The 24761-nt window shown below is 45.9% G+C and overlaps 1 long non-coding RNA gene across 2 annotated transcripts in view; it reads left to right on the top strand.

Moving 5' to 3' along the window:
• The window catches only part of LOC138472758 (uncharacterized), a 443860-nt gene that overhangs the window by 134684 nt on the left and 284415 nt on the right, over positions 1–24761 (top strand). For both annotated transcript variants that reach the window (XR_011268675.1, XR_011268676.1), the window contains exon 3: positions 18162–18253. This is a non-coding gene — a long non-coding RNA (uncharacterized lncRNA). The remainder of the gene's footprint in view (positions 1–18161; positions 18254–24761) is intronic.

Below are 24761 nucleotides of genomic sequence, written 5' to 3'. Positions count from 1 at the left end.
CAACCTCTACTGCTCTTCAGAGAGATGTCCCAGTAAAAGACATTTGTTCAGCAGCCACTTGGTCGTCTATTCACACGTTTGTGCAACATTACTGCCTGGATTCATTTTCCAGTCAGGAAAGACAATTTGGAAAAGCGGTCCTTCATTCAGTCCATGACAACATTTAAAACCAAAATATAATTTGTACTCCCACTACCAATTTAGTACTGCTTTGGGAGTCTATCATAAGATGAGGAATACATGGGAGGACACAATCGATTCGAAGAACAAGTTACTTACCCCTGGTAACGTTCTTTCGATTGGCTGTTCCGCCCATGTATTCCTCATTGCCCCTCCCATACTAATTTGGCATAGAATTGACGTGTTCTTACACTATACGGTTTCTTTGAGCCTACGGTAATGATACGCCTGTTAATTCCTCTACAGGAGGGGCAAAACAGAACTGAAGCCAACAGGCGCTGGGTGCGCTATTTCTACTGAAGATGACGCCGACAGTTGAACTGAGCCCCTCGAGTAACATCAACTTGGCGGCACACAGCACCCCTTATCGAAAATAAATTCTGATGGCGCAGGACTGCAGCACCTTGGTCAAGTCTTACTCTTCTGGTTTTCTTCCTCGCCGGTAACGATCACCCGCCTTCGATCTCTCACTTGGTTTGCATCTCGGAAACAACCTAGAGCTTTTGGGGTCACACCTTCGGACAACACCTCAACTCGCAGCCACATGGTGAGACAGATGGCCTGCCCCTCAACCCCTGACCCTGGAGAAGGCATACAACAGCACTCATACTCTTCATGGAAAGAGGAAAGGCCGGCAGAGCTAGACCTCCTATGTCCCACCGGTCTCAACAGTGCGGGTCATGCATTAGGTGACGTAACAGTGCCTCCTGCACTCTGGAGACTTTTTTTTTGGTCTGGCATTGCTCATGAAATTGCTGCTCCTGACAGATGGAAGCAGCGACTTTGTCTCCAACACCAGGCCAGGTGAGAAATGCTTACTTATTAACAGGGACGGGGCAGTTTTACCCTTACAAACCAGCCCCCAATCTAAAAGCCCCTAGCCTAGAAGGGCAAGTAGTCTATGCCAGTTGTTTTTCCATGACCAATAAATGGTCCCATATAAAAAATAAATCTAGGCATCTTTCAATGTATTGAATTAGTACTTTTTAAATTAATAATAAAGCCCATATTTTAATATACCAATCAAAAATATAAGGGATTTTATAACTTTCCAAGACCGTGCAATCAGCAGACAGGCAGCTAGTATACTCTTGGATATAAGTTTGCTTGTAAATTTAGCTAGCAGGAAATCCTGCAGCAATGGTATGCTTAATAAGCATATTTGCAGATCTGTAGTTGGTTTTTTCCCACAAATCCTATTGAGCCCACTAACCACCTGACTACAAAACATATCCAGCTTGTTTGTCCCACTGCCACCACATATAAAGAAATGTGACACCCCACCCGAACACAACCTCACCCAACACAACCTCCTTCCCCCTTTGCAAAATGACTCAGGGGGCGGGGGGCTGGAGGGGAGGGGGAATGGGACTTGATACCACCTAAACAGCATCTTGAAATATTGCTTTTTATGTTAGGTGAACGTTCATGAGTAGTGAGACCTAGCCTATACCTTTCACCATTGTTCATACCTAGACCCCAAATCATTATGCCAGACCCTAACGTGGCAAGAGAGGTGTCCCATCAGGTGTATTCAATACTATGTAAATCATAGAAATATGTCAGTAGGGTCAGGTGAGGAAAATATTAGTTTCTCAAATACTGTGAGGGTTGTACTGCTGCTTTAGTCATGTCTCTAAGAGAGTCAAAGGAGTATTTGGAAATGGTGGTGTCTTCCAATAAGCCCAAACATGTCGACATTCCAGAAACAGTCTAATTGTATGCTTAGAATACATTTGGATTGCAAATTCACGGCCTCCACATTGCCAACATTCAAATGTCCTACCCTTATCTGACTAGGTGAAGAGAGAGTAATGAATGTCGGGAAATGGACCTGGAAAGGAAGTAAGGCATCCGATAGTTACTAGCCAATCTCTAACCTATCTCTGACTCTCATGATAGTTCTGTTATATAGCAAATTGCTCCAAAACCGCCAGCAGACGGTCCTTCTCAGGGTTCCAAAGAAAATGCCTCAGGGGCTGCACAACAACATTTTCATCTACATGTTTCCATTGTTTTCTTGAATTTGGGTTTAATTAGTCTCCCATAGTATGTAATTGTGTAGCCTGAAAATATTTCACCAAATTAGGGCATGCAAGGCCTCCACAAGTAGGTAATGTCTTGACCCGTCTAGAGAGAACTTGGTAAAGTTCCCGCTACTGGGTATAAACCGAGAAGGTGTCTGGGACTCAAAAGCCAATATTGAGAACATTAGAGGAAATCTTCCTCGTCACAATGGGAAAGAGAAAACCACTAACCACCAGAAAAGGGTCTGGGACACCAAGGGAAGGGATTCATTCTCCCTGGTTTTATTGCAAACTTTATAGATCTGCACCAGGAGAAGGGAGCCATTCTCCTGCAAGTGAAACTATATGAAGACTGTGTAAGAACCTGCAAGCCAGGGGAAGGGAGTAATTCCCCTCTGGTGTTTATTTTGCAAGGGAACATTTTTTGAACAATATCCGAAAAGCATGAGGAGAGCCATTCTCCTGAAGAAGGCACTTTCTGTTAGTTTATCCTTTAGTTGTAGCGTGAGGCAGGGAAACCCTTCTTAGGAGATAGGGATCGCAAAGAGTTTTTTTTATGCACAAATAAACGATTACCACCGCCATTCCACATTTGTGTCAGCTTCCTTCTTTGACATCTTACTTATGGTGTCAGGTGTGGGAGCAGACACCCCTGATATAAATTGGGGAACCCTGAAGTACTCCAAACTGAGCAGTCAGGCCACTGGTCCCACTGTAACTACTAGTGAATCTATAGGTTTTGGCTTGCATAGTAGTCAGGATATCTCTATAGAAGCAGGAGAGCCACAGTTGATCCCCACAGGGCTAATTCTGTCACCTGTTAAAGGTACCTAGATCCACCTAAATTGTCCAAATTCCAGTCTAGCGTGGAAATACCGCGTGGACGTAATGGCTGGAGTAATAGACCCAGATTACAGGGGTGACCTAAAGATATTAATACAGAATAATGGAAAGCAAACCTACCATATGAAATCTGGAGACAAAATTGCCCAGGGAACATTAGAAGCAGCTCTTTCCCAAACCTGTAGAGGTTCAGGAACAAGCACTCACAGAAAGAGGCACAAAAAGTTTTTAAGATGCTGATGAAGAACCCCTTCTATGATAAGCCCAATAACCGCAAGAACTACTGGGAAAGATAGAGAGAATTCTGGACCTAACTTTCTCTGAGCAAAATGATCCTATTTGGCCAGAAGCCTTCTTGAAAAGTGCCCGAAGAGGAAGGAATGTCGGGTCATTTCTTTCTTCTAAAACAAGTCTTTCTATATAGAGACCTTACAGCAGAAGGGGTAACCAGGACCCAGCTTGTCACTCCTAGAAGTCATAAGAAGGTTGTCCTGTAAATGGCTCATGCCCATTTGACTGTGACACCTGCGACCGGCAAAAACATAGGGGCAGATTATCAACCGATTTTACTGGCCAGGGGTTTACGCTGACATTAAGAACATCATAGCAATGTGTTCGGTATGCCACAAAACAGCTCTACACTCCCCTCCACCCACATCACTACAACCCCTCCCTATAATAGAGGTACCGTTCTCTGCAATTGGTATGGATATAGTGGGACAATTAGAGCCTCCAAACTAGTTAATAAGTACATTTTGGTAATTCTCCAGCATTGGATATTTCATGGTTCACATGGCCTTGAATATTCCCCTTCGGCAGGCTGAGGATCCCCGGTTACTTTGATTTAGTACTTTTTCTATGGAAAAACGTTAACACCTTGAGTGTCCCATCAACGTCAGTGCATTTGGTCCCCACCAATAGGACATCAAGTGTATAGCTCTGCCCCAGCAGCTTCCATTCAGATGTCAACTGTCTTTCTAGCTGGTGGAATTCCTCGAGCTCTTCTCTTCTGAGAGAAATTATCTTTCTACTCAAAATATTTTTTCAATTTATACTCAAACCGGAGCAACTGACGACTCATCTACGGTCCAGTTTACGAGCATGGAAACCGTTGGACCTAAAGAAATCCTTGTTCAGGCCCTGTGGGACTTGCGGCCTAAAGAACATCTACGAAGGTGACAGGCATGTAGACTGTTCATACTGCCTCTACCCTAACCATTCACCAGAGGAATGTGAAATCTGTCAGGGTTTTTCACAGACAACCCTTCAAGAGAGGAACCGTCGGCTCATTTGTTGGCTTAATGCAGGAGTATACCCGGCGTATAACAGGTGAGCCAAAATCTTTGACGAGCCACGATAAGACTATACACCCCGAGTCTCCTGCAAAAAAAATCACTAGGTGGCAGTGAGGGCTCCCAATCCGTGTCTAAGCAGTTGTCCAAAGTCCCATTGATGGAAACCAACAGATAAAGGTTCATGACTGTCAACCAAGACCACCTCCCACTCGTTGAGGACATCCTCTCTGACGAAGGACAAACACAAATCCAAATTGTCCACAAAGACCCTGTCTTCGTCCTCGAAAAAGAAACACCATTCGTCTTTGGGGTCTCGCACTTCTAAAGAAGGTCACAGATCTTCCTCTGGACGAGTCGTCAATGAAGTAGCCCCCGACGACCAAATCGTAGACTATACTCACTCCGACGAAATCTACAATGAAACTGGGACATCACTCGTCGACAAGTGGATTGTCGACTACCAAAAAACACAAATCTTCCGGGAGTGAGGCTGCAGTTTCATCAACCCCATCCACCATTACCATGGCTGAAGCCATGGTTCAATCGGAATTACCTATCCAACAACTACAATAGGACAATATATAATCCTGCAGTAAAGGAATACTAAAAACCCCTACAAAGGATCCTGTAGAACACAAGCATATTCCTATAGACGTGTCTCCTATAACATACTCCGACATCATGCCAGATGAAATCTTACAGCATGAAATAACATCAGTTTGAGCCTCCAAAAGAGGAGTGCCCAGGGGTCATGGATTCCGATTCCGAGGAAGGCAGGATCCAACCTCATATACAGGACAAGCCTCCTGGTCAAGAAACGCCTCTAAGTCTGCATAATGTACCACTTGGTCTTCCATCTACACCATCGGGTACTGCAGGTATAACACCACCATATCCCCTTTTAAACCTGCAATCTTTACTCTCCCTGCAGGTGCTTTCCACTCTGCAAACGCTGATGGGACAACTCAATGCCAGGCTTCCACCGCCTCAGCCAAAGTGGGGTTCATCTATGTAGGAATGACCATGCCATGCCAGGTCAGCAAGAACAAAGGCATCAAGGGCGTTAATCCAGGAACCGCGTCAAACGTCCACATTCGGCACATAGAGCCCAATTTCCACCTAGACCTCTGCCTCCAAGAAGGGATAGTCCGCGAATAGGTTGAACAAGAGGAGGGGAAACTAGTGGATACAGATCAAGGCACAGTTCCAAGGGACACAAGTTCTACCGCCTCTTCAACTTCTCCTCACCGAGACGATACGCGGGATACGGATGACCTGGACCAGGATACACAGGGTAGTCCAGCACAGCCCTCTCCTGCAGACGACATTGGTGCTTTCAATTTGGTTCAACTCCTGCAGAGGAAAAGAGACTGCTTTCTTTTTGATCACATGGGTAAGCGCAGAAAGGCTGTGTTTTCTATAACCATCCTAGATCATGTTTGGCAAGAAGGCATAAGCACTCTCAAACATCCACTCTCAGAACCAGCACTTAAAGGGAGGCTAGACAATAAATGTAAGGCACCTGATACAACACCAAAATTTCTAACCTCACAGCCCTCTCCAGAGTTGGTTGTGTCAGCGGCAGCAGGTCGCAAGGATCATACACAGCACAAATGTGCCACTCCCCCGGACAATGAAGGCAGAAAAATGTATGCCTTTGGTAAAAAGGTGCTCACCATCGAGGGGAACAACAGTTAAAGCGGGCAAAGCCCTTGCAATAGTAGCTTTCTACAACTGAGAAATGTGGCATTGCTTGGCTCCTATATTGGATCACTTGTCAGAGCAGCAGCGGAAGGGAGCCTCGACACTGGTACGTGAAGGTGAGGAGGCCTCAAACCACAATATCAATTTTGCAGTGGATCTCGCAGAAACAGGATTCAAACAAACTGGGAATGGGGTCATCCTCAGAAGGCAAGGATGGCAACGCTGCACCGACTTTAGACAGGAGGTGCAACATAGTGGTTTGACGTACCGTTTGAGGGAGAGAATGTTTTTGGTGACAAAATTGATGAGCCACTTAAAACAATGAAAGCCGACTCCGTTACTGCTAGATCACTAACAGACTTACAGGGAAGAAGGTCTTTTCGTTTCCTTTCCTGGTGCCTCAGGTCAATCTAGGTTCTCGTCCCCAAGGGACAACAACAACTACAGCAGATCGAGATACTACTCCCAGGGCTAGAAAAGAAACCATCAGTCCCCACAGCGCAACACGGAGCATCACCATGTACAACACAAACGCAGATCAACCACCTCTGATGGAGGTAGACAGAACAAGGCCCAGGAATGACTGCCTCCGGAGCACACCAGTGAGAGGAAATGTGGCGTTTCATCTCCAAGTGACAAGCAATTACAAAAGACAGATGGGTACTACATGCCATCCAGCACGGCCACTTGTTATAAATTCAAGCTTGCACAGAAACCGTTAACTCCCGTAAAGGTGCCAATTCTACAACAGGAAGTGTGCCAAATGTTAAAGAAACGGCCAATCAAAAGAGTTCCTCCTTTTATCAAAGGGAAAAGGGGTATACTCGAGATACCTCGGCAAGAACCCGGACGGGAAGTGCCGTCAATTCCTGGACTTCCAAAAGTAAAACAAAAACATAAAAAGGCCGTACAACCCCACACATATCTAGCAGCTTTAGACCTGAAAGACGCTAACTTCCACATACCAATACATCCAAGACACCGAAAGTATCTCTGATTCAAGGTCGGCGAAAGTCATTACCAGTTTCGAGTACTTCCATTCGGCCTCAAATCAGCCCCCAGGACGTTCACCAAATCCCTAGCAACAGTGGCAGCTTTCCTCAAAAAACAGGGCCACCACGTCTACCCATAGCTAGACGACTGGTTGGTTCGAGGTTCAACATATCAAGAAACCACAGCTTCTCTGAGACAAACAGAAGCTCTTCTCCAACAATTGGGATTTTCAATCAATTACGCCAAATCTTGCACAGTTCCATCAAAAAGTGTGGCGTAACCAATGCTTAACTGGCGGGGTGGGGAGCTCACCTAGGCAACCACCAAGTCAAAGCCCTGCGCATTCCTGAAGAATCCATCCTCCCATTAAATGTCCTGGAGCTGCGGGTGTACATTGGACCCTAAAGTCTTTCCTTCCTCTAATCAGGAATTCAGTAGTGCGATAGACAATACCACCACAATGTTTTTTCTGCACAAGCAAGGCGGAACAAGGTGAAACACCCTGTCTCAAAAAGCAGACCATTTGGCACTGGGCCATTCACAGCAACATTATGCTGTAGGTTTTCCACCTCCCGGGGATACACAACTAACACGCGGACTCTGTAAGGTACTCATGGTGGATACAGTAAAGAAAGACACAAGTGATCACAGTTCAAAGGTGTTTATTAAACAATGTTTGCAGGATAGAAAAACGCCTAAACTAAATCTAAGATGGGAGCAAGCGTCGATCATCAAATGAAAATAAGAGAGTCCTAGTGGTGCTGTGTCAAAATAAAAGGGGCTTATACCAAAAAACCTATTGCAAAACCTTACAACTACTACAAAAAGTGTGTGAGATGGTTTTCAAGAAAAGAAAGAAGTGTTCACAAATAATGTCAGGATGTGGTAGCTTGGGTTTCCTTTCCCCACGTTTTGAACACGGGATAAGGTGGGATCTTGGAGCACAGTTCACACTTGAGCTTCCCCAGCACGAGTCGACCGTTCTGTTCAAGTTTATCAGGAGCCTTGATGTCCAAGTCTTGTTTCACTTGAAAGTCTCTTGCCTTTGAGGGCCTCAATCAACGAAACAAATTTCTTCAACATATGAAAGTTTGTTTCCCGCTTTCACTTAGGGTGAGGATTCTTCACCCCTCGTTCCCCCTCCTCTGGGCGCTGACCCCTCTTTACCCTCAGCCTCCCTCAACCGGGTTCACTATGGATGTTCCTTCCTTCACAAATCTTTGTCTTTTTAAACCGTCCCAGTGGACAACCCTCGTCCGAGTTCACTTTGCTCAACACACTGTTTCTGGGGACTTAAGACTTGCCCCATTTTCGTCAGCATCCCTCGTCGGGTTCACTCTTGCCAACTTCACATTCACAGTTGTTTGCGGGATTCACTTCCCTTGCTTTCTCACAGTTCTTAGGTCAAAAGCTTTCAAATGTACGGGGATTTTGCTAGACCTCCTGTTATGAACACTTTGACTTAATTTGGCGGCTCTCCGATGGCCTTCTAGTAGCTGTAGTTTCTGGCGGCTCTTACAGCCTTCTGGTACCTGTAATCTCATTCAAGCGGGGATCGACCAGAGTCTCTTGAGTAAGCACCCACGTGGTGCTTGTTCCCTCTGCAGCTAGTCTTCCCTCAACACTTTTACAGTTCTTTGAACTTAGTTCAACTTGCCACTTTGTTTCTTTCATTCACCACAGCCTGGATCTTATCGGCTCTCCCCTCGACTCACCGGCTGTGATGAACGGTAGCAGGAGTTTCCCTCGCTCCCGTTTATCAGCATCGACCCGCACCATATACCGTTGACATCTGCTGCAACACACTTGGGCTATTGTACTCGGTCTTATAATTCGCGCTGCAGAGGTTTTGCGCGTCTGCGTCAAAAAGGGCAAGGTTGTGTCTCTCCTTGTCGGCCTCTCGATGTTCACCGCCTTTATCCTCCTTTTTAACTGCCAGGTCTGGATAGCTGTCTCGTCATGCGGTCTGCCTTGCTCGTACTGTGCCCTCCTGCTCCACCTTTTATCCCTGTGGGGAAGGGAAAGGGCCGTCAGTCGTGTGTGATTATGGTCAATTGCCTGACTTTGCGTGACCTTTGTATTGGGACATGTCAGGTAAACGGCTCTGGTGTTAGTCCGCTCTCTGGTGAGTCGTGCGAAAGTGTTTGTGTCGGAAAAGGGGGATAGTGGTTTTGAAAAGGGGTATAGTGGTTTTGAATGTCATAAGTGGTAGGATGGGGAAACAGTGTTGAAAGAAGGGGGAATACTGCATCTCACCCGTCAGTGTCCCACTTCACTCCCTGAGGACCACCCCATCCAGGTGATCCTCTCGCACTGGTCCATCCCCAGGAACTGGATTCAATAGCGATGGCCGTGTCTTGGCCACTTGGATGAGAAATTCCCAGGGTCTAGCCAAGGAGACACCTTCAGGGTTCTCACAATACCCTCAGCAGGTACTCGACGCAGACCCATGAATGGCAACTGCACAACAACCAAATATCCAGAATCTTCTCGGCGTGCAGCCATCCTTCTTTGGACCTCTTCACCACACAGGATAACAAGCAGTGCAAGAAATTTGCGAGCAGGATTCCACAACCCGGGTCTCTCAAGGGGACGCATTCTCGTTCCTATGCACCGGCATCTTCGCACATGCATTATCTTCATTCCCTCTCATCAGGAAAACAATCCAGATCTGCAAATATCATTGCAAGATAATTCTGGTGGTACCGTACTGGCCCAGGCAAACCTGGTTCTTGGACCTCTTTCAACTTGCGGCAGACAATCCAATCTAGCTGGGATCTCACGCTTTTAGGGAGAATTCTCCAGAATAGCTAATTTCCCATACCTACTGATTCCCCCAGCAGCTTTGCTGGATTTCTAGGATAAATATTTTTCACCTGGTAAGAGTGTGAACCTTTTCTCCCACTCTTGTGTTTTGCTGTGTGTTTTTTACATGTTTTTGTGTTCATAGACTGTGGAGCCTCACCTACTCCATAGGCATCATCTTTTTACTGTGTGTCACCCAGCACCTTTAGTGCAGTGACACAGGGTTGTCTTTTTCAGACTTCCGACTTTAAACTCCATTTTCTGGGACTGACTACTGTCTCCTAGACTGTTGCCATTGACTTTAGTCTTTTTAAATCCACAGAACCAGTACAAACTATCTTCCATAGAGATGATAATGTCCAAAGCGGGTAAGGAGGTGGTGCAACTCAGACTGGACTGGGAAGAAGAAGTAGGGGCCCCGATGAGTGATGGGATGTGGGAGAGAGCACAAGGATATCATAAAAAAAGTATCGAGAAATGCTAGGTACAGCAGATACAATTGTATATAACTCACAGGGCATACCTGACGCCTCAAAAGATAGCTAAATTCCAAAACGCCGGATGTCAAGTGTGCCCTAAATGTAATGGAGAAAATGCAGGAATGATGCATATGTTTTGGCCGTGCCCACTGATAGAGAGATACTGGGGAGAAATGGCACAGAAGATGGAAGACAAAGGGATCCATATGAAGGTGGATACCGCATGGGCTTGTTTGATAGGAGTGTTTCCCAGACCACGTAAGCTTAAACATGTGAGCAAACTGAAAGATCTAGCGTATGTCCTAGCAAAGGGAAGGATTGCGATGGGTTGGAAGGCATGTCATAGACCAAAAATGGAAACGTGGTGGAAGGATCTGCAGAAGTGGGCGGAGGCAGAAACTGTGGTATGGCAGGAAGCGTGTAAAGGAGAGATAGAAGAAGCTGGAATCCTATTGGGTTGGAGGTAACTGATAGCTGAATTATTTGGGCCTTCGTATGATGGTCCAAGTGATAGCGACCCAATGAGTTCTGTCGAAGAGGAATCCCCACCGCAGGAGATAGAGACTGAAAATGAGGGGGAGTAGGCTGGGGAGATACAGTTGGCTTGAATACAGCAATGTATGTTTATTTGTGATTGACATTATGCATCCACTGTAAGTTTGGTTTGAGTTGTTGTTGTTTTTTTAATAAAATCAATAAAATTGTTTTAAAAAAAACTATCTTGCATAGAGTAATGGAAAGGGTTAATAGTTCTCCCTTTTTGTCTGTTTCTCATGGAACATTATTTTGTTCCCCTTTCTTTAAGATTTGGCTGGTGGCAGTGGTATCTACACTTTTTTTCCCTACCGCGGACTATGAAAATAGCCTTGGTACTGTTTTAGGCTAAATTAGTAGCCTCGAACTTTAATCCACAGGACACCTTTACATTTATTTGGTTCCGGCTGGGTTTATTCGCCATCTCTTTTTGTAAAGGTCTTTCTCGTGTTTTACTCTGCACGCCAAACCAGGTTTGGTTCCTTTGTTCAGCGTCCTTTGGCGGCTGCACAGAAGCCCTTCTTAGGCGCCTGAGAGTCTATGTAGACAGGATGTGAGGGAGGGGTTTTAGGACCCCTGCACAGTGTCTCCTTGGAGACCCAAGTCACACTGTTGTTTAATTGGCTAGGTGACTGTCCTGCCAGGACAGCCACCCTGCTGTGTGATTGACAGCCAGGCTTTGTGAATGGGGGGTAAACTTCATAAAAAGCAGGTCTCTGGGACTTGGAAGGCAGAGTCGCCACTGGATCGAGAGAACCGAAGAGAAGCTGAATGAAAAGGACTACTGCAACTACTGAATCTCCCGGTGAAGCCCTGCTGCTGGTTCCGAATCTCCTACACTGTGACGACAGAGAAGATCTGCAAGGAATCTTCTTCCCCTGAGCTGGTGGGACCGACCAGTTCGCCAAAAACCAAGCAAGGCCTCCTTCCACTGGTCGAATTTGCTGTGCATAGCTGCAGTGAACCAGATAGCCAGGCGGACCGGACCCTGTTTGGGTTTTAAGGAGCGTACCTTTTATTTGTCGCTTTGCTCTGCTGCTGGTTTCTTCCCTGGGCAGTGCAGGACACTCCAGTCTTCCTCCTTTGTGTCAGTCCGACAGTCACTTCAGGAACCATGAGCCTGCAGGATCTGCCAGGAACTTCTGCCTCAGCTACAGCATTCTTCTTCTACTAAGGTACTGTTCAAATCCGGTCGTCCGTTCCGTCTGACCGCGGTGAAAGTGTTTGAAAATCTTTCGCTAATCCGAGGGCTTGTCCTTCTCTACTCTTAAATAACTTTTCTTCTGACCAACTTTGTTTCAAACTATTGGCAAAGACTTAACCGCAATCTATTCTGAACTGTGTGATCCTCTACAAAGACCCTGAACCATTGACATTGGCCCAGGCCTATTGATTTGAATCCTAGTTGTAGTAGGCCTTTTCTAGATTGCCCTGCCTACTTACTTGTTGGTGCTGCTTGATTTTGACTAACCCTGTCTTTCCCGCCCTTTTTAAATTGCTAGAGTGCCATTTTGCTCACACTTCATTTTGAGCTTAACTTGTCCAGAATTCATTGGGTGGTGTGTAGTGTATTAAGATTGTGGTTTTCTGCTGCTGCTTTACATTAGTGAACTGTTTTACAAATGATTGTGTAAATAAATGTATATTCTTTTACTCAGAAACCTTGAGTCAGTGTTTGTTTGAACCATAGCAATTGCTGTCCTTTGTGTAACTTCTGATACTGCTCACTTTACTCTTGAGATAAGTCTGGCTGCTCAGCCATCGCTACCACTTTACTGTGTAGTACAGGCTTGTAACAAAGGTGAATGTGTACTGTCACTTGTAGTCTTAATTGTGTGTGGTGTTCCCAAAGGGTACTGCATATGATTCTGCCTAACACACGCTGATCTCCTATCGCAGAAAAATGGTGTGATTCTACATTATGACCCAGGCTCCCTCAAGCTAACAGTGTGGCCAAATTCAGCCATCTAAACATCCTGCAAGGCTGCCAACTCATTCAGGCTGCAGCTAGGGCACTGTCCACTAGCAATTCATACAACCAGAAATGGAAAAGGTTCTGTACATGGTGTTTGCAGCAGCCCAACCTTGAACCGCTCGCCATAAAACCTCAACAGGTTCTCCCCTACCTATTCAAGCTGGCAAAGGAAGGTCTAGCAATCTCCTCTATAAACGTACACTTGGCTGAAATCTCAAGATTCACAAGAAAAAGAGAAGCTCCTCCTCTCTACAGCGACAGGCTGCACAAACCCTTCGTAAAGGGGCTTTGTTTGCACTTTTTTCTCCAAATAAAATAATTCTACTGGTATGGCACATTCAAAAAAGGCCTCAGCGGTTCTCTGGTACGGAGTGCCCATCAAAGACATTTGCCAGGCGGCAACATGGGCACTGCCTCACACATTTATCAGGCACTACTGCCTACAGCATCACCACGTGGAAGATGTGCAGATGGGACGAGCAGTCCTTTAACGGCTGTTCCAGTAAGGTAAACCCCACAGTTTATGGGGTGTTTTTCCTGTACTTCAATATGTGTACCAGCATCTGAATCCATGAAAGATCCAATGCTGGATAAGGGAGTAGTTTCTCACCTGTAACTCCATTTCTCCAGCGTTGTTATCTTTCATGGAATCATATGCCCCCTCCAGCCAAACATTCTCTACAGGGGGGTTATTCTCCAACTGGAGTTGTTAAAATCTGACGGGAAGCTGCTGGGACAGGGCTATACACTTGATGTCCTATTGGTGGGGACCAAAAGCACCCACAACAACGTTGATGGGACACTCAAGGTGTCAGTTTTTCCATAGGAAAAGTACTAAATCAAAGTAACCGGGGATTACCAGACTGAAGGGGAATATTCAGAGCATGTGAATCCATGAAAGACACCAACGCTGGAGAAATGGAGTTAAAGGTAAGAAACTACTCCCTTCTAGATTATGCAACCGAGTATCCAGAGGCCATCCCATTGGAAAAATAACACCTCACAACAGATTCTTAAACACATAATCCCTTTTCTGTCACGGGTAGGCTTTCCAAGAGAAATGGTGACTGATCAAGGGTGTACCTTTATGTCAAAATTGATGGCAGAAGTGAAGGAGATCTTATAAATAAAAACCCTATGCACCTCTGTGTACCATCCTCAGACAGACGGCTTAGTAATGCATTTTAATAAAATCCATAAAAATATTTTGAAAAAGTTGGCTGAAGCAGATGGATGCAATTGGGACACAATGATCCCTTGGGCCCTTTTGCCATCAAGAAAGCCCACCAGGACTCCTAGGATTTTCTCATGTTGAGCTCCTTTACGGATGCGACCCAGAGATGTACTGGACATGCTCTGGGAAAACAGGGAAGATGCAGTTTTACCTATGTCTCAAACAGTCCAGATGCTTAAAGAGCACATGACTATCATGCAGGACCTAGTCCAAAAGCATCTAGGGCTGGCCCAAGAAAGCCAAAATAGTCATTATAATAAGAAGGTGGTGTCAGTCTTTTTCCATCAGACAGAAAGTGTTGGTCCTCTTACCCACCTCAGAGCACAAAATGCTTTCACGATGGTATGGAGCTTGAGATATTAGAAAAGAATGGTCCTTATAACTATAAGGTCGCTCAGCCAGACAGAAGGCTTAAAACCTGGATTTACCACATCACCCTCCTAAAGGAGTGGAAGGAGTACCAGTTATAATCTTCTTTCCTTATAGCTACCTTGTTATCTGAAAAAATGGCTGAATGTAGCTTGGTTCCCTCTGATCTTCCCGAGCAGCGTCAACAAAGATCACCAGGATTTACTAGATTCATTCCTGGATGTCTTCATTTGAGAACCTGAGCGAGTGAAAGGTATTTAACACTGCATTCACACCCCAGGCAAAGTAATTAATCTGAGACCTTATTTCCGGGGTGAGAAAGGAGATAGGCCTCCAGTAGGTGTAGACAATGCTAGTACATATATAATGGAACTTGTCACAGAGTCCATGGTCATCTCCAATAGCCCTTGTAGCCAAACCAGATAAATCGTGGAGATTTTGTATAAACATCTAGAATTTGAATGCTGTGTCAGAGTTTGAAAACTATCCGATGCCTCGGATTGACAACCTCATTGACCTCCTGGGGTTGGCTGTCTATAGCTCCATGATTGATCTAACTAAGGGCTATTGGTAGGTGCCCCTGAACCCTTCTGATAAGGAAAAGATGGCCTTGTCCACTCCCACAGGATTATTTCATTTCAAAGCCCTTCCCTTCAACCTTCATGGGGCCCCAGCGACCCTTCAGCGGCTGATACTGCAGCCCTTTTCCCACCTCTGCAGCGTTTATCTGGATGATATTGTGTTCCACAGTAAAAACCTGGAAGGAGCGCAAGTTTCACCTGTATGAATATCGGAGTCATTATTGTCCTGGAACTCACCAATTCCTCCGAGCCAGTGAAGCAACTGGTTATCTACGCGCCCCTGCGCTCAATGCAGGATGGAGAGCTCATCTTTTCAAATCATCAGGTGAGACTGTAAGAGGGGACATCCAAGGTGATCAGTGGGGAGAACAGCAGGGTGGGGGGATTTACGCTCAACTCCACGGGTGGTTAATTCCCTTTCTCCATTTGCAGAAGAATATTCCTACGGGCCAGGCAAACAAAGCTAGGTGGGTCAGTCCAGTCCGTCATCTCGGCCCTATGCGTCACATTGGGGGAGACCGCAGCAGTCCAGTCCAGATCGACGCCTCTGTGGGAGCCAGGTGAGCGTAGCACACCCTTGCTCCAGTCTTGGCTGATTTCTGCAATCACTCTTTTGCCACTGGAACCTTCCCCTCCCCCTTAAGCACTCCCTTGTGCACTCCCTTCTTAAGAAGACTTGTGCTGATCCTCCCTCTCCGGCACAATATCGCCCAATCTCCATCACTCCTTTCCTGGGCAAACTCCTGGAAAAGCTGGCCCTCTCCCACCTTAATCTACATACTGAATCTGTTGGTTGCCTCCATGACCACCCCTCTGGCTGGCTTCAGAGCAGCCAGAAGCAAGGAAACTGCTCTTCTGAACACCTGTGAAGACTTGCTCCCCAACCTGGACTCAAACCTTCCTTCTTTCCTCATTCTCCTTAATCTATCCTCTGTTTTCACCACAGCCAACCACGCCATCCTGCTAAATCGTCTCAGAGACAACCTGGTTATCTCTGGTCAGGCCCTTGCCTAGTTGACCTCCTTTCTCACTGATCGACCCTCCCAGGTCCACCTTGGGTCGTTCCTCTCTTCTATATCTCTCTACTTGTGGTGTTCCCCAGGGGTCTAACCTCTCCCCATGGCTATTCAACCACTACCTGCCACCTCTGGCACACTGCATCTCTACCTTCTGCACTAACTTTCAGTGTTATGCGGATGACACTCCGCTTTCCTTCAGGCTCCCCTCAGCCTCGACTGCTCCTTCTCTCATACCTGACTGTCTGTCTACAATTCAGGAATTGGGTGCCGCCAGCGATCTCTGCCTCAATGCCAATAAGACTAGGATCCTCCTCATTAGGACTCTTGCTCCCGCCTTCCCGCTCTCTGGCCACCTACCCGGGGCCTTCTACCTGCTCCTCCGAGTGAGGCTAAGAACCTTTGGGTCATCTTCGACTCCACCCTCTCCTTCTCTCCTCACATCTCTAAGAAGTCACACTATCAGCTGCACCTCCTCAGAGGTATTCATCTTTTTCTTACTTACCCCCCAGAAGCTCACTGTCTCCAGAGCCCTGGTCCTCTCTAGGCTGGACTATTGCAACAGCCTCTTTCTAAATCTGCCTGCTACAACTCTTTCTAAATTCGCCCTCCACAACTTATCCAAAACAGGACTGCGAGGCGTGTCCTTGGCCTCAGGCCCAGGGATCGTATCTCTCCAGCCCTGAAATATCTCCACTGGCTACCTGTGGCTGTGAGGATCAAGTTCAAGGCCCTCTGCATCGTCCACAAGGCCTTCTGGGGCTGGGCACCAGACACTCATCCAACTTTCTCTTCCTAAGCATCTTCCTTCTCAAGCCCTCTGCTCATCCATCTCCAACTCTCGTAGGGTCAGACGCTTTTCCAGGCAGAGAGTGGGTGGGTAGATCTGTCTTCGGCTGGGGCCTCCCTCTGGAACAGCCTCCATGCCTCTCTCAAACTTTAGCAGGACCACCTAAGGTTCCGGAAGCAACTCAAGACCTTCCTTTTCGTTCTGCGTTCTGTCTCCCTGTCTGCTACGCATACTGGCTACCTGACCACCCACTGAATTTACGGGACCAGACTCCTGCACAACCCAGTTGCCCTTGCACTGCCTTTGGGCCTCCCATCCACTTAAGGGACTGTATCTATAACCCTACAGTGCCCTGATTCTCTGCACTTACGAGCCACCTCCGGGCTGCACTTACTATTAATTTACACTCTCTCCTCCCCCCACATCCCCTGGCACTTTTCCCTCTCCCTCCCAACCACACTTGCTCGATCTCAATGACACAAGGCCTAGTAAGATCATTGTTTTGTCATCCCTACGTCCTCTCTTCCTTGTCACACCTAGAAACACTTGAGTACAAGCGCATTATAAATGACTTATCATATCAATCCAATACCATATGAAAAAATCCAATAGATGCCAAGTCACCCAAAGTGCACAGGAGCAGCAATTTACAAGAATGTTTCATGATGCTATTGCCCACAACATATGCCAGTATTCTGCCAGTATAAATAAACATTTTCTTTCTGGGTGTACACATTGATGTCCACAATGGCTTCACCATTATATGCCAGTATTGCTGCATTAGAACATACTGTTTTCTCTGCCAATAATGATATACTAAGAATACCTGTTCATTCCGGCAGTACAAATATATGCCAATATGCTCTGGTGTTTTCCAAGGGTGAGCACTGGGGCTTCTTACTACTTTTGTGAGTCCCATTCTCCCATGAATAGATTTGAATTTCTTTCCTAATAAATTGGACATACAAGATGTTTGTGTCCAATTAGACGAACATTTTCTGAATGTATATTGCTTTTGTAAATAAGAACATTTGTTTTACTGTTAGTTTTGGTGGTTTATGAATGTATTTGCATTAATACTATCGCCTGGCACTTGCACTTTGACAAAATAAGTGTAACATAATTGTTTGCAATATTGCAATATTACTACTTCATTTAATGTGTACGTTTCTCAATAAATTCACATGGATTCCGAATTTCTGGATATACAATAATGTTGTTTATGTTGCTTTCATTATTTGTGCTCATTGATGCTGTTTTAAACTGTTGATTTGAAATTAAGTGTAGTTCCCAAACAGGAACATTTCTAATGCAATCCATTGTGTTATTACCCCAGGTCCTTTTTTGTAGGGATATCCTCCCTTCGGTAGATTGTAGTAAAAAATGAAGTGCCATAGGAGCGTCACCAATGGAGGGCAGTATTCTCACGTAAGTGCACTCCTTATGTTGGCTTTGCACATAATGGCAGTAGAAATGTCAATGCTACATTAGCTGGAACAGTGTAGGCCAATATGCCCATTGTATCTTATGTGGCCCACGTAACCCACATCGTGTTGGCTTTCCTCATAATGCCAGTAAAAAAGGACATTTCCATACTAGCTGAAACAATGTAGGTCAGTTTCCTCACATTAAAGTATGTGGCCACTATATGAACTGTGAGTACCCAGGAATGAGATGCAGACACAGAGAGCTCATGTTTGTGGCTATAGACCTTCATTCAAAATAAAAGGTTTTGGAAAATGCCTCACTGTCCCTACTGTGAGGTATTTCCCTACCTCAACCAAAACTATAATGGTCTGTCAGATGTCAAAATGTCTAAACCAAAATGTCCTGTGTCCAAGATACTATTCTGGCCCTCGCATTCTAAAATTAACTCTAAGGTGATGAGTAATGTCTGTGACCTTGAAAGTATAGCCGGTCTGAGAGCGCTCGCTTTGACATCTGTGCAGAGCATGCTGACGCAGGTTCGAATCCTGACAGGGCCAAACTTAGCCTTTCATCTTTCCGAGGTCGATAAATGAGCACCACACACCGTGGGTAATAATAAGTAGAGCTCCGATACCTGAGGTTTCGTAGCACTATATAAAAATGCTAAATTAAAAAAATGTATTCAATTATACAAATGTTAAAAAAGGAAAGGAGTAACTCCAACACAAAAGTTCCCAATGGATAAAGTGCACAGTTCCAGGGGATTGTATCCCTTCCCCAGATTTTCTCTCCAAGATGCTTTCAACTCTAAGGGTATTAGTCTTCCTTGGAATTTTCTGATCAATAATAAAAAATTGAATGTAAAACAACTTGGCTGTTAGTCCCAATTTCATAGGATACCTGGTGTACTCCCCATACAGGATTTTTCTTCACTTTAATGTAACCTTTTGTCAGTCTTAGCTTTGCATGGTATCTTCCCCTAACAGAACTTCCTCATGTGATTCACATTACACACTTGCAAACTGACTTTGCCTGGTATACTTTCCTCTCAGGGCTTTTTTTAAATTGTGTTTCACTTTACAATACAACAAAAAGAGGCAGGGGCCTTCCCCTAATTACTTTCTTGTTTGCTCATTGGTTGGGTGCAGGTCTCCAACTTGCACAATGCCTGACACACGCTTCTGCCAGAACTTTTGTATGCACGTATAACAAAGGGATATGTGTCTTCCTTTGTGCTCTCCCACAAAATATACCTTTCAAATTGATTTTTCCTCCCACGTATTCCTCATTTTATGATAACTATCCTTCCAGCTTCAGCTGCTTTGGAATTTTTTTGACAGGGGGGCGCTGTGTGCCGTTTCGTGGAGTTGATGTCCCTCGAGGACCTCCGTTCGACCTCATCATCAGTACAAATAGCGTACGCAGCGCCCATTGGCTTCAGTTCTGTGTTTTTCCAAGCGAACACTTCAAAGAATTACGGCGCACTTCGGTTCTTCAGTGACCTTCGTCAGCTATTTTCGATCAACAAAAATGCCTTTCCAGTCAGCTCCATCAACGCCTAGAACGGGCTTCAAGAAGTGCCAAGACTGTGGATCTAAGATGTCGATCACCGACCCCCACCGCATATGTCTGAGGTGCCTTGTTACCGGTGACCGTACCTCCGACTGTAACTCCTGTCAGGCGATGAACGAAAAGTCTCTGATGGAGCGTAAAGGTAAATTGGCGGTGAGGAGGTTGCCTTCGAAGTCTCATTCGAAGCGCTCAAAACGAAAGACTGATGAGTCGAGGGATTCTCCTCGACGGACAAAATCTAAACGTTCTTGATGGAGAAGTATGCCATTCTTTGTCTTCGAAGAAGGCCAAGAAATGGCTTCACAGGTCACCTTCAACCTCTAGTGATTCCTCGGCCTTGGTAATAAAATGTCCAACTAAATTGGACTCCTTAGCAAAATGGGATGTGTTCTGTAGAGAAATGCTTAAAATCTTCGAGAATGGAGCCCGACCCCCTGGAAGGACGAGCAGAAAGCCCATGTCCCTGTAGATCTCCATCAAGACGACAAAGGGAAGTCACAGACGAAATCGTCTAAAAAAAAAACGAGCCACAAGCATCGAGAAAAATCTCAATCTGACGAAAAATTGTCAAGGGCTTCGACAAGTTAGGAATCCAGTCCATAGAGGGTTCCTTCGAAAAAGCATAAGTCAACAACTCTGGTAAGAGACAGCTTCCTGGCTCTCATCAAGGATGTTAAGGAGGCAATGGGTGAATGCCTCCAGGTCTGGATACTGCAGACAGCATCAGCAGATCCATGGAAACTAGCACAGTGTTACACAGATTTGTTTGGTTGAGAAAGTCTGGATCTGCTCCAGATGTGCAGTCTAGACTCCTCAATATGCCCTTTGATGACTTGAGGCTGTTTGGCAGCAAGGCTGATGAGAGTTTGGAAAAGCTGCAGACCTCGAAAGCGGCGGCTAAATCCCGTAGCGCCGCCATTAGACAGCCTCAACACCCCTATTCCGGTTCATCTTCTTGGAAGGGTAAGTCCTTTCGATTCTACTCAGTCGGAAGTGGAAGTGGACAAGCCAGTCAAAGATGTCAGATAAGATTCCCTTGTGGTGGAAGAGGGAGGGGTGCTAAGCCAACCCAAACAGCAGCACTTTTACCCTCAGCCACCGCTTCAGCCACCTCAAAACCACTCTGAGGCCTTGATTCACAAGATCCCGGTGGGAGGCAGACTTAATCAGCATCTGAAAGAATGGCGGGGAATTACTTCAGAAGCTTGGGCACTGGAAACTGTAGCCCAAGGTTACTGCCTTCCTTTTCAAAAAAGGCCTCAGGATCATTCACCGGTGAAGTTCCGGATCTGCTCCTTGTGCAGGAAATAGTAACCCTGCTAGAGAAAGGTGCTATAGAAACAGTACCTTTGGCGGAAAGGAACAAAATTTGTACTCACCATACTTTCTAATTACCAAAAAGGATGGAGGTTTAAGACCCATCTTGGACTTAAGAAACTTGAACAAGTTCCTCAGGAAGGACAAGTTCAAGATGGTTACGCTTTCCCAAATCCTTCAGGCTCTGCAACTCCAAGACTGGATGGTGTCATTGGATCTTCAGGATGCTTACTTTCATTTGCCTACCCATCTCAAGCACAGAAAATACCTGAGGTTGGTTGGCAGTTCTCATTATCAGTTTCCAGTTCTGCCATTCGGGCTGACCTCCGTCCCGAGGGTTTTCACCAACTTAATGGCGGTGGTGGCAGTGAGTCTCAGGACGGGGGGGCAATCACGTCCATCCCTACCTGGACGATTGGCTGATCAGGGCACGTTCACCCGAACAAGCCCGGTAACATCTCAGTGTAACCTGCCACTCCTTCCAGACTGGGCTTCTGCATCAACTACAAGAAGTCTCACATGATACCATCTTAAAGACTCCAATTTATTGGAGCAGTCATGGATGCTTCCTCTGCAAAAACCTTGCCTCCCGAGGTGAGAGCTCAACATAGTCTGCAGGTGGTCACCAAATTCCAGAGTGCCCAGCACCTTTCGGCCTTCCATTTTTTTGAGGTTGTTCGGTCTCATGGCATCCTGCATTTTTCTGGTGCCAGAGGCTCGCCTCAGAATCAGATCCCTGCAATGGGCTCTCGGGAATCAATGGTCCCAATTCTCAGGCAGAATGTCAGACCACCTGAAAGGTCCGAGCAGAGTCTCTCAGGACCTTCTGTGGTGGAATTGCAAGAACAACATTTTCGAGGGAGAATCTTTTTGGCAATCATGGCCAGAGATAACGGTAGTGATGGACGCCTCAATCACGGGGTGGGAAGCCCACACCAACAAGCTGACAATCAGCGGTCGTTGGTCTCAGAGTCCAAACTACACATCAACCTTATGAAGCTGAGGGCAATCAGGTTAGCGCTGGAGGCCTTTCTGTCCTCTGCACGGGGAAAGAATATCCATATAATGACGAACAACACAGTGACCATGTACTACCTCAACAGGAAAGGAGGCATAGGGTCACTACCACTGTGCAAAGAAGCAATGCAGCTCTGGTTTTGGGAAATTCAAGATGGAATATCTCTATCTGCAGTTCACCTAGCCGGAGAGGTGAACACAGCAGCAAACTCTTTGGGCAGGCAGAGCTGTCTCCCACGAGTGGGAACTAGCTCAGGGAGTCCTTCAAGAGATCTTCACCCGCTGGGGAACCCCACAAGTGGATCTCTTTGTGACCAGTGTCAACCGGAAGTGTGAACTGTTCTGCTCCAGAGAACTCCCCCCCCCCAAGAGGAGCTCTATGGGACCTATACGTAGTGGACTGGGAATTTCCACTCCTGTACGAGTTTCCTCCAGTCCCCGTTATTCCTCACATGATCAGGAGGTCGAGAAAGCTTGGGAAATCCATGATCATAATTGCTCCAGATTGGGCCAGGAGGACTTGGTACCTGGACTTTCTGGACATGTCAGTCAGCCCTCCAATGCGTCTTCCACAAATGGAGGACCTGCTCTCGCGAAAGGAGGGTCGGGTTCTCCAGCCATAGGTCAAGACCTTCAGGCATGGTTTCTGAGAGGTTGAAAAACAAGTTTTGGGACCTCCAGGATGACGAAATGGAGATCTTGCTTTCGGCCAGAAGGCCAGCAATGAAATATTTGTACCGCTGCTGTTGGAACAAGTTCAGCAGTTGGTGCATGGATAAGAATGTGGATCCCCTTCTATGTGAAACACCTATTATGCTTTCTTTTTTGTAACATTTGGCTAATCTGGGGCTCCAGATTGGAACAATTAAAGGTTACTTGGCGCTATCTATTTTCAAGTGCTCTTCAGATGAGGATTCATATTTTGAAATCCCTCCGATTGTTCAATTCCTAAAGGGTCTTACTAACATTTTTCCAAGGTTCTATTCAAAGTCCCTGTATGGGATATTAACCTGGTGTTAACATTTCTGACATGCATTCCTTTTGAGCCTATACACACATGCCCATTAAGACTGTTAACCTTGAAAACTGTTTTGCTAATCGCAATAACGTCAGCCCGCAGGGTAAGCGAGTTGCAGGTACTTTCCTGTAAACCCCCACATACAGGTTTCTATAAAGATAAGGTTGTTCTCAGAGTGAAACCTTCTCTTCTACCAAAAGTATTCTCCGACTTCCACTTGTCGCAAAAAAGATTATTTTGTCAACTTTCTATTCACCACCTCATCCTGGAAAGGAGGAGGAAAGTTTACATAGACTGGTCCCAAAAAGGGCTCTCAGTTGTTATATATCAAGAATGGCTAAATTTTGTCAAAATGACCAATTATTAATTGGCTATACAGACCCTAAATTGGGTTTAGCTGTTACAAAACAGACCCTATCCAGATGGATCATCCTGGTTATTGGGTAATGTTAAAGATTAGCAGGCAAGGACCCACCGGAAGACTTGAGAGCACATTCCACAAGGGGCATGGCAACCTCTACTGCTCTTCAGAGAGATGTCCCAGTAAAAGACATTTGTTCAGCAGCCACTTGGTCGTCTATTCACACGTTTGTGCAACATTACTGCCTGGATTCATTTTCCAGTCAGGAAAGACAATTTGGAAAAGCGGTCCTTCATTCAGTCCATGACAACATTTAAAACCAAAATATAATTTGTACTCCCACTACCAATTTAGTACTGCTTTGGGAGTCTATCATAAGATGAGGAATACATGGGAGGACACAATCGATTCGAAGAACAAGTTACTTACCCCTGGTAACGTTCTTTCGATTGGCTGTTCCGCCCATGTATTCCTCATTGACTCTCCCATACTAATTTGGCATAGAATTGACGTGTTCTTACACTATACGGTTTCTTTGAGCCTACGGTAATGATACGCCTGTTAATTCCTCTACAGGAGGGGCAAAACAGAACTGAAGCCAACAGGCGCTGGGTGCGCTATTTCTACTGAAGATGACGCCGACAGTTGAACTGAGCCCCTCGAGTAACATCAACTTGGCGGCACACAGCACCCCTTATCGAAAATAAATTCTGATGGCGCAGGACTGCAGCAACTTGGTCAAGTCTTACTCTTCTGGTTTTCTTCCTCGCCGGTAACGATCACCCGCCTTCGATCTCTCACTTGGTTTGCATCTCGGAAACAACCTAGAGCTTTTGGGGTCACACCTTCGGACAACACCTCAACTCGCAGCCACATGGTGAGACAGATGGCCTGCCCCTCAACCCCTGACCCTGGAGAAGGCATACAACAGCACTCATACTCTTCATGGAAAGAGGAAAGGCCGGCAGAGCTAGACCTCCTATGTTCCACCGGTCTCAACAGTGCGGGTCATGCATTAGGTGACGTAACAGTGCCTCCTGCACTCTGGAGACTTTTTTTTTGGTCTGGCATTGCTCATGAAATTGCTGCTCCTGACAGATGGAAGCAGCGACTTTGTCTCCAACACCAGGCCAGGTGAGAAATGCTTACTTATTAACAGGGATGGGGCAGTTTTACCCTTACAAACCAGCCCCCAATCTAAAAGCCCCTAGCCTAGAAGGGCA

The sequence above is a fragment of the Ambystoma mexicanum genome, chromosome 8, assembly GCF_040938575.1.
Source record: "Ambystoma mexicanum isolate Mex_15411 chromosome 8, UKY_AmexF1_1, whole genome shotgun sequence".
Classification (NCBI taxonomy): domain Eukaryota; kingdom Metazoa; phylum Chordata; class Amphibia; order Caudata; family Ambystomatidae; genus Ambystoma; species Ambystoma mexicanum.
The sequence above is the reverse complement of the archived record's forward strand: the minus strand, read 5'-3'. Positions and strand labels throughout refer to the sequence as shown.